This window comes from Carassius carassius, chromosome 38, assembly GCF_963082965.1.
Source record: "Carassius carassius chromosome 38, fCarCar2.1, whole genome shotgun sequence".
Taxonomy (NCBI): Eukaryota; Metazoa; Chordata; class Actinopteri; order Cypriniformes; family Cyprinidae; genus Carassius; species Carassius carassius.
Window position 1 is genome coordinate 8,196,535 of NC_081792.1, and position 10,484 is coordinate 8,207,018.

The following is a 10,484-nucleotide window of genomic DNA, read 5'->3' on the forward strand; positions in this document are numbered from 1 at the left end:
CGTTCAGCCAAGAATACAAAGACAAAACAGCGCTGTCCATAACGGGAGCTAATAAGAAAAATGCCTATTTATTAAATGCAACGTTTTTGACTGATTTACTGCATTGTGTAACTTTTAAAAAATAATATTTAAATAGTTTAAACAGCTCAAAACAAAACAGTATGTAATCTTTATTTTATTATTAAAAAAATGTGTGTATACATACAGTGTGTGTAAAATTAAAAAATAATGATTACATACAGTTCTTTCTATTATATTATTCCTACACCTCAAATATTTGAAATAGCTCATTGAAAAAAAACTATTAAAAACAACTTATTTTTAATTGTTAAGTAACATTAGTGTGTGTGTGTGTGTGTGTGTGTGTGTGTGTGTGTGTGTGTGTGTGTGTGTGTGTATTCTTCCCTCACTGTAGAATTTATCTATATTCATTTTTAATGATAACATTATTTTTTAAAAGATTGCTCAAAAGTTTCACATTAATATTTTCAAGGTTTTAAATGCAGTATTATATGTCAAATATCCTCTGAGGAATATATATATATATATATATATATATATATATATATATATATATATATATATATATATATATATATATATATATATATATATATATATATATATATATATATATATATATTTGGTATTTGTTTTGTTTTTTTGTTTGTTTGTTTTTTACAGAAATTCAGTTAGATATCTGTAACTTTCTTGGCTCTTGTGTGTGGTGCAAGACAAGCCGATCCACCACTGTTTGTGTTAACCAGGGCGAAATTCACACCAGGCATGTGTGAGTTATGCAAATGCCATCAGGAAGTGTTTGACACTTCGCAGTTTTGTGGCGATCAGAGCCATTTCAGCAGGTGCGACAAGACATCAAAACTGCCATTTGGATGTAATACACTTTAAATAATTACAAACCTGATTGATGGGTGGTTACTTTATACACAAATTTGATCTTTAGCGTTATAAAAATGTGTATTTTATATATATATATATATATATATATATATATATCTTACACTATACATCTGCTCAGTCTTGACTAGTCATTTTATGCAATGCTTGTAATACATGTAACAGGCTGTGACCTGTGTTCCCTCCTTATGCAGTTTACATTAGAAATGCATTGTGGTAATTATAGTCAGCCTGACAATAAAGGAACTCAGCTTATATCGTCTGCCGCTTAACCCTGCGCTTCCCAGTTAGAGCTGCGGCCCGGCAGTGCTACATGTGCTCAAGACACATCGAGCAAAGAGAAGTGATCACACTCTGTCTCCCTTTCTGCATCATTTGCTGTCCTTTGTACCCTTGTCTCTGAGGATAAAAATCCTATATGTATCAGAAGAAGACATAACAAATCCAACAAGACCGAATTTCAACATGATTTCAAAAGTTATTTTCCTTAAAGGTAATGGCTTAGTCTGCCATTGTGTGTTTTGTATTTCAGTGAGGGAAAAATGTTGGGTAGGACTTGATTTAATGCAGTGAAATTTCATTGGACCATGAAAAGTGGGCGTTCCACATCAGAACGGAGCCAGACCTGAATGCAAATTTGCCACGGACACAAACTCAGATCTTTTGAGCTGGCTTTTTTTTGTTTTTTTGTTTATTGACTGGGACATGACGGCTGAGGGTCATATTATTATTTGTTTTTACTACCATAACATTTATTACATTAAAATTAATTGCATTAATTGCTTTGTTAATTATTGGCAAAATTCTAGATGAGAGCATTAACAAGAACAGCATACTGACAATTTTTTTTTACCTTTAAAAGCTTTTTGGATGCAGCCTTGGTAACATCAAAAAAAAGTCATTGCTGAGGTGAAACAAGTTCAAGGTATCTGCAAGGTTTTTTTTTTTAATCAAATATAAGGCTTTTTATATCCTTTTTAAGATGTGCAAAAATTAAAATGAATACCGCATGTCCAATAAAATCTCAACAGAAATTATATCTCATGATCCTTTACCTAATTAAATAGGTGTTTTTTTAATGTTTTTTCATGTTTTACTCAATATGTGTATTAATCATATTACTCCTATTATCATATTATATTACTCAATATATATATATATATATATATATATATATATATATATATATATATTAACAAGTTTACCGTCAAATCAGTAATTTATATTAAAAAATGTATTTGAATTCATGTTGACTTTGAATTGTGAGGAGGACTCAGATGTACTTTCAGTCCGTGGTTGAATGAAATTCCCTGATTTCATTCAGCAGATGATTTGTATTGTATTCATATGTCAGGCAAAGTACGAAAAAAAAAAGAAAAAGAAAAAAAAAGAAAACAAGGATCTCTAAACATGAATCCAGTTTGTTCTGGCAGTAAATATTGCAGCTGTCATTTCTCAGCCTAGCGTGGCTGATGCATTGCGTTAAATGAGCACACACAACACAATGCCGCTGACAAGCTGCATCTGAGCCAGAACGGCCAGGTGAGTGGTGTCAGAGCGACAGACACTTGAAGGCTGTTTGTATTGGGCACATCAGCACCAGAGTAAAGAGTAATGACTGCTCCCTTAAAGTAATTAACTTCGCTCTGCAACCTGGCTGTATGTCTGGATTAAAGTCTCCACTCATTATGTGTCATCTTACGCAATGTAGCCGACGACCTCCTTCGGAAAATCAATGGAGGCGGAACTGTCAGATGTCACTCGCAGACAGATTATCCAATCAGTGGAGACCCTTGGCCTGCACAAAGGTCTCACACTGTAATAAACTCCTAATCTGTGCATCGAAATTCAGATTAATGCATGGAAGCAACAGCACTGATTTAGTGGTGATAAAGAGTTCTCTGGCTTGCTCTGTTTTGAAGAGCCTCAAAGTGCTGATCTAGGAACACTATCCTCTTTGAATTCCTGAGCTTAATCAAAAGCAAGTGGAAATCCCATGGCCTCTTTTGTCTAAAACATCACTGCATTGTCCTCACAGAATTACAGACAACAACGTAATAAATTAATCATAATAATATGCATACATATGTGAATATATATTCTTTAATTAATCTTATTTACTTGAAATTGTTTTGGTGTTTTTATAAATCTACTCAAAATCTACCGTACTCAGTCAGGTTTTGTCAAGTAACGTAAAACCTGTTTTTTTTTTTTATAATTGTACAATGTGGCATTATTATTTAATATGAACGTATCAACCTGCACTACACAAGGTTACACCAAACAAAAGTCATTTTTATGGATCAGATCAGGTAGAAATAACTCCTTTAATAGAACTTTGCAAAATGTTAAGGACCAAAAGACTAAGAAGGCTAAGAGTTTTCTAAGTTTGGATCTCTTTAACATTCTTTACTCTAACAATCAAGCCTTTTTGCTTTCATTCTCAGATATATTTTCCGCGGAATCAGCGCCTGGTGAAGTTTCTGAACGTTTGGGGAGATCATTTAAAGCACAATTATCTACTAGAAGAGGGAAGGAGATTTAGAAACACACTGCTTCTAATTATGCTCTCATGATTGGCTACAACTGCCCTGATAAACTGTCACATGAACAGCACAAGATAAGTCTGACCTCTGACCCCGGAATGCTTTTAGGAAACTTCCTGTTGACCCCAGATTAGATTAGTTATCCGAGCATTAGTGGAATCAGGAAATGTCTGATCCGTTATTCTGTTTCATGTCACGATAATAAATGTAGGCTACACTATCAGTCGAAGTTTTGAACACTTTGCTGAAATTAGACTTACTTGTGAACTTCATCATTTTATTTATTGATTTATTTATTGGATTATTTAAAACAAAGGAATAAGTGCTCAGCATACATGGAAACTCCTTCAATATTGTTTCATTACTGGTTGAGCTGTGATCTAGACAAAGAGTGGCTACTTCAGAGAAGCTCAAATATTAGCTTAATATTTCTTATTAAACATGTTGGTCACTATCCACCATTCCAAAATGTCAGAATGAATTATAAAACAATTACAAAACAATACAACATAAAGTAGTAGTATTATATTAAATAGTATTAGTATTATAGTAAATAGTAAATATTTATTTCTACTAATTAATAATAATAATAATTCAAGATTAATAAATAATTAGTAAAAGTAACTTTCAAAAAAAACAAAAAAAAAAAACACTTGAGACTAAAAGAACTGAAAGTTTGCATTTCCATAATCATTGACATTTTGAAGAAGTTTTGTTGTACATGAGAACAAAAGAAGGATTACACTGTACGCCAACTTCTCTTCAGCGTTCTGAAATAACAGGTGTGTCTTCTTGAAAATAGCCCTTTCAAGTGTGCTTCCTATAAACCAGCCACGACACGACCCTTCTCCTGACACCAGATATCTAACAGATCTCTCTCGATCTCGCTCTTTGCTCACAGATACTGTTTACCCTGTACCTGGGTTCCTACCTTCTCCTATCTGATGAGAAATTGAATTTTTTATTCATTTATTATTATTTTTTTCTAATAGCAATTCTGATATAGATAAGTCATGCCCCCTGTGTATATACCAAACTAAATATGTGTAGTTCTGATTTTGAAAATGAAATAACATGAATCATGCTGTGGACCTCATTTACATTTAAATAAAAATAAACACAGCAGAGCATAAGATAAACACTTAAATGGATGGAATCCACCAGACCAAAATATTCCTTTCCACATTGGTTATATATATATATATATATATATATATATATATATATATATATATATATATATTACAACAGTTGTGTTTCTATATCTTATAGTTATATAAAGTATATAATTGTCAAAAATTTTATATATATATATATATATATATATATAATATTATTATAAATTTTTATTCACACTGGTATTTAAATGTACAAAAGTGATCAGAAACATGCCGTGAATTTCCACCATTTGGAAGTGATTTTATTTATGTTCAATTTCATTGGGTTATTCTTATTCTTAGTCTAATTCTATTTTACAATCCAGAATTACAAGCAAAACCATATTTTCTATTAATATTATTATCATCATTATTTAAAAATCCTTTAGTTTGTTTGTTTGTTTAGAACAGATCCCACTGATCGCTGTCTGAACACACTCTGGAGTCTGGGTGTGTGCTGCCCACAGTCTGCAGCTGATTAAAATGGCAGCGTGTGTATAAAGTCTGCCGTCCCACTCAGGGGCGTAGCCATCTTTTCAGAAGTGAGGGGGATATATATATATATATATATATATATATATATATATATATATATATTCATTGGACCATATATATATATATATATATATATATATATATATATATATATATATATTAAACATTACAATATAATATAAAACATTTATTTGATCCAAAGTACAGCAAAAGCAGTAATGTTCTGAAATATTTTTACCATTTAAAATGACTATTTTCTATTTTAATATATTTTAAAATGTTATTTATTCCTGCGATCAAAGGTGAATTTTCAGCATCATTACTCTAGTCTTTAGTGTCACATCCTTCAGAAATCAAATCATTCTAATATGCTGATTTGCTGATTATCAATATTGAAAACATTAGTAAAAAAAAATGTCAGCATTCTTTGATGAATAGAAGGATCCAAAGATCAGCATTTATGTTAAAAAAAAGCCTTTGCAACATTGTATATCAAATTTTAAATACTTTGGATCAAATACATGCAGGCTTGGTGTACAGAAGAGACTTGACTGTTACTGGATATTATAGGCAACTTTAATTATTCTCTAATTTCTAGCTTTTAATTGGCTAAGAAATCTATAACTGCTGGACAATAACAAATAATAATCATTTTTTTTAAATATACTACAAACACTTATTTATCACATGAAAAGGCAGAATAGTTTCTATACTGTAATAAATATAATAAATGTCAATTAGCACTGTTTTGTTCATGTACTGTATTTATCACCTGCTGGAGATGACTTGAAAAACCATATATTGTTGTCTTTTTTTTTTTTTCTCACAAGTTTCAGTTTTCATTCAGCGATGGCTGGACGCTTTTGTCCATATTAGGAATTTCCTGTTATGACTTTCTGGTCCGGCTTCGAGGATGAATGAAACAAACAAACACTGCACGAGTGTTTAGCTCTACGTGAAGTTCATCTCACTGTATTCTGGGTCCGAATAAAACATTAGGTCATGCGCAGACTATCATGGCTCTTTGAGTTTTATTTATTCACACCAGCTCTTGAAAACCTCAATGTGAACACATTTGACTGAAAAAGTGCAGGGGACGAATTTCCATGATATTAAAAGTGGAAATCTCCGTAGTAATCTACGCCCCTGGTCCCACTGTCACACAAACCTTTTGCAAGCAGAAACAAATGCTTTGACCAAATGGCAGAGAAGATGCCCGTGTCTTCTGCTGATTACTGATCGTAAAATCAAAACCACTGTAAAATGCAGGTATTTGACCCACCATAGGCAGTTGAGCACTTTACATAAAACTCCAAGTGTAACAGGGCTGTTTATTCCCTGCAAATTGCCGAGCGGTTATTGGCACAGCAGGATGCTCTGTAAACACACAACTGAATCAAAAACAGGGAAAGAAATCACCTGATTTGAGATTCTTGCATTTCTTGCGCTTAGTAACCAAAGCATATGGCCTTGTGTCCTGTGTGACAGTGTCTCTAAAGTAACAGCATTGCCCTACGAAGCGAATTTTAGTGATGAAGTGGATTGCTTTTGTCAAAGTCTTCAAGCACATTATTATTATTAGTAGCATTTTTAATAGCATCAAATCACTGCTCTATACACTATTCAGAAACTATACTTCCATAGACATGTTACATGACGTTGTATTTGTTGTTCAATAAGTCCAATTATTTGATTCGGCTGAGCAAAAGCTCTTCTGTTCAGAGAACAATGCCTGTCAGTGACATTACACTGTTGTGCAAAACACACACCACAGAATACTATGTATTATTCTATGTATTATTCCACAATTTGGCTTGTTCATTATTTAGGGCTCAACTGTGATTTAAAAACACTGATGAACTGATAAAAATGCTTGTATTTTATACATTTTACTGTTCATACTATGCCAAATGCTCTCTACATGTGTCTGAGATTCACCACATCGAAATCGGCGCACTGGGCCACAAATCATATTTTTCAAGATGGTAAAAAAATTAAACAATCAATAAATTAAAAATGCAGAATGTTATACCAGAAGAGACTGTATAAGCGCAATAATATGGAGCCAAAAAAAGTGGAAGAGAACAAAGAACTCCCAAAGCAAAGCTCTTGCTGACTAAATTAAATAAAAAACTATTTACTGATACGCTCTAAAACGGAGACTTTTAAAGCTGACTTAAGAAAAAAAAAAAAAAAAAGTCTGCACTATTAAGATGAAGTGCTTTACATGAAACGAACTCTCATAAACATAAAGCTACACACTTGTGAGCAGATTGTGTGTGGAGGTGTTATGACATCCATGCATCCCTGCTTTACTGGACATGTAGAAAAACACGATTTTTCTACACTGAGTGTAAATACCTACACAGGTTCTCCGGTGGATCTCATAATCCTGCTCGTGTTTGGCTATTTTCATTTCTCTGATGCAGGAAGGGGGCCAGAAAGAAACAGAGCCAAGGAAAATATTCCTTTGAAATGAAAAGGATGGGATAGTGTTTTCACACACAAACACAAAGACGAGGAGAAATGAACTGCAAGCCCTGGTCCCCTCTCACCCCTCCTGTTCTCCGGGCCTGTGCTCCAGCTAATAGAGCACAGGGCTCAAATAGAGCTCAGGACACTTTGAAATGCTAATGGAGCGGCTTCAAACAGAGTCCATTCACATTTATACACATTCAAAACATTTTTTTGGTCAAAGAATGTCTATTTAAAGCACAAACGGTGACATGCAAGAATTCAGAGCAAAAACCACACGCCATATGGTGAAACTCTGCATCTATACCTAAAGCCCTGTTTCTGAGAAATTATCGTGCACTTCGAAACCATATTGGGTGTTTGAAATAATATCAAATATAAGTGTATTTTAAAGTGCACAATTGTTAGTTATATTGTAAATACTATATTACAAGGTATTTTTCTGTGTTATTAATGTAACAATGGAAACATGCCATTAGCATAACTCTAAAATCTTAGACGAACCAGAATAAAACACAAATCAAATATAAAATACAGCTCTCATCAATATAAACTGCATTTGTAGGTCCGGACGGCTCTGATTCAGGTGATTTGATATGTTTCGCAGTTTTTTAGCATCCCTAACGTCATGCAACGCATTTCAAACAACACCACGCTCACACAGCGACTCCTATTACTGGCTCTTATGCACCGGAGCGATGTTTACCCGAAAACAATTGTGGTTTGCTCAGTGCTTTGGTAACATTTCAAATTACAGTGTCCAGCTACAAATAGTATACGCTATTATTTTTAATTACTACAGTTATAACAATGATAACGTGTAATTATCAGTACCGCAAATAATTATAATGCATTAATTACATTATTACTACCATGTAATTACAATGTAACATGCATACGAATGCAAAGTTTTGCATTAGGTTTTCTTTGCCACAGCAAGATGTTCATTTCACAGCAGTTTTAGAGTGTGTTTGGGCAAAGAAGTGCCACCGACCGGATTCTGCTCATCTCACTGTTGGCACCAGGGGCCTGGGCGCGGATTAATTATGAATGTGGGGTTAAAGGATCTTATTTAACAGAGGCTGCTCACAAGTGTCCGATGTAACATTTAGAGAAAATCAGGTTCAGATGATTTAAACCACTCTGGGTTCTTACAGTCCCCTAGTTAGCACTCGATCACTGCTGTCTGTGCACCCTGAACCATTCTTTTCACATTAATCATGCTGAGGAGTTAAAAACGACCAAAAAGAGCCTGAAATCGCTTTTAATTATAGACACAAGACCTCAATTTAACAACCCGAGTCAAGCTTTAGTGAGTTCAACAGTTGATGTAGGTCACCACATGCTTGTTGGAGGAAGCAAAAGGCAATGCCAATAAATTAAAGTCTGCAGACTTCACTGACACCCTTAAAGAATTTCCATTGGACTGAAATATCTCCATGGGATTTATTTGAACACTCCTCATTCCCACACTAATAGTTTCCATTCAAAGAGATTGAGAAATAAATAGTATAAGACAAAGAGAGAAATGGCAGCCAACCAAATCAATCCACATCTGGTTGTGTTTTGATTAACCATTTCTCAATTAGCCATGGTCTCCCTTTCCATCATTTTAATTACTCTGAGCAGAGCAGTTTTGTTCTTTTACAGTCATCTAACTGGAGCTCAACTCTTTCATACTTTCTTTTTTTTCATACAAGTTATGAAATGCTAATACATGTTTAATACGCAAACTTCAGTCCACCGTTATTATATTCGCTCTTTCATTATCTTAACATCAAGCATTAACCTGATAATTATGTTCTCATTAATGCTTTTCAACGAAAAGTTTGAGCTACCAACTCAGATTTGTTGGAGCAACAGGATTTACCTGCATAAAAGCGCGTCATGATGGTTAACTAAAGCGTCTTACCTTTTGTGACTGCGCGGACAGTTGAAGATAAAATCTAATGGAAAGTTAATTAATCAGTTGAGGCAATTGCAGGCAGGTCTTCGAACAGGAGCAGCGCGTCTCAGCGCACAACGCACACATGCTCCGCTCATCCGAGCCCTTTTCTCGGTGTGAGCGCTCACATTCCCGTCCTGCGCTCCGCCGCGTCGGGATGAAGAGATGCGGTACAGTGAAAGAGTCCGTCCTATTGGAGGAGAGAGAGAGGGGACGCGGACCCCTTTGCAAATCAACTACTGAAAAAAAAAGAGCAAAAAAAAAAAAAAAAGAAACGCCAAGAAAAATAAACAAATAAAAGCAGTCCTCTTTATTTTTTTCAGTCCTTTGCGCCGCTTCTTCAGGTTTGTTGAGTCCCGTTCCAGCCGGAGAGACAGCGGCCCGCGGCTGAGGGACTTCTCTCTGTGCGAGCCGAGCTCAGATGTGAGACAGGGGCTGCTCTCAAAACCTGGAACCGGATTCCTTCATCGCACGGATACGGAGTCAGTGGGGAAATGATCGCATACACATATTATCACGAGTACAACTTGAGCAATGGCTGCTGTGGAAGACGATTACGCAGAGCTGAGGAGGAAAGTAAAGCAGATTATTTGTTTTGTATATACAACTTTTGGCCAGTTTCCATTGGATCTGCATTGCTGCATGCCCTTCAATGGGACACACTAGAGAAAGATTGCATGCTGTGGACAGGCTGGCCTGCTCAGCCAATGACTGCACATGTTTTCTCACTGTAATTCTAGCTTGCATCAAAAAGGAAAATTTCAGATTTTTGTCTCTTTTTTTTCTCTCCTCGACTTGGCCTCAATCAGAAAGACCGACTGTAGCCATGTATGCTGCAACCTGAGCAGTGGTCCACAGAACAAAGGTGCATGCATGCCATTTTCAACAATGCACTTACCATTATTTCATTTGTTGATCGTCCTCACAGTCAGTGACCCTGAAATGCAA

The 10,484-nt window shown here is 34.9% G+C and overlaps 1 protein-coding gene across 1 annotated transcript in view; it reads right to left on the minus strand.

The window, feature by feature from the left end:
• LOC132119246 (adhesion G protein-coupled receptor L2-like) overlaps nucleotides 1–9,935 on the minus strand; it is a 113,052-nt gene extending 103,117 nt beyond the window's left edge. Inside the window, exon 1 of the mRNA XM_059529055.1 lies at nucleotides 9,504–9,935. The gene's annotated coding sequence lies outside the window, so the exon portion shown is untranslated. The remainder of the gene's footprint in view (nucleotides 1–9,503) is intronic.
• Nucleotides 9,936–10,484: the final 549 nt, after the last annotated feature.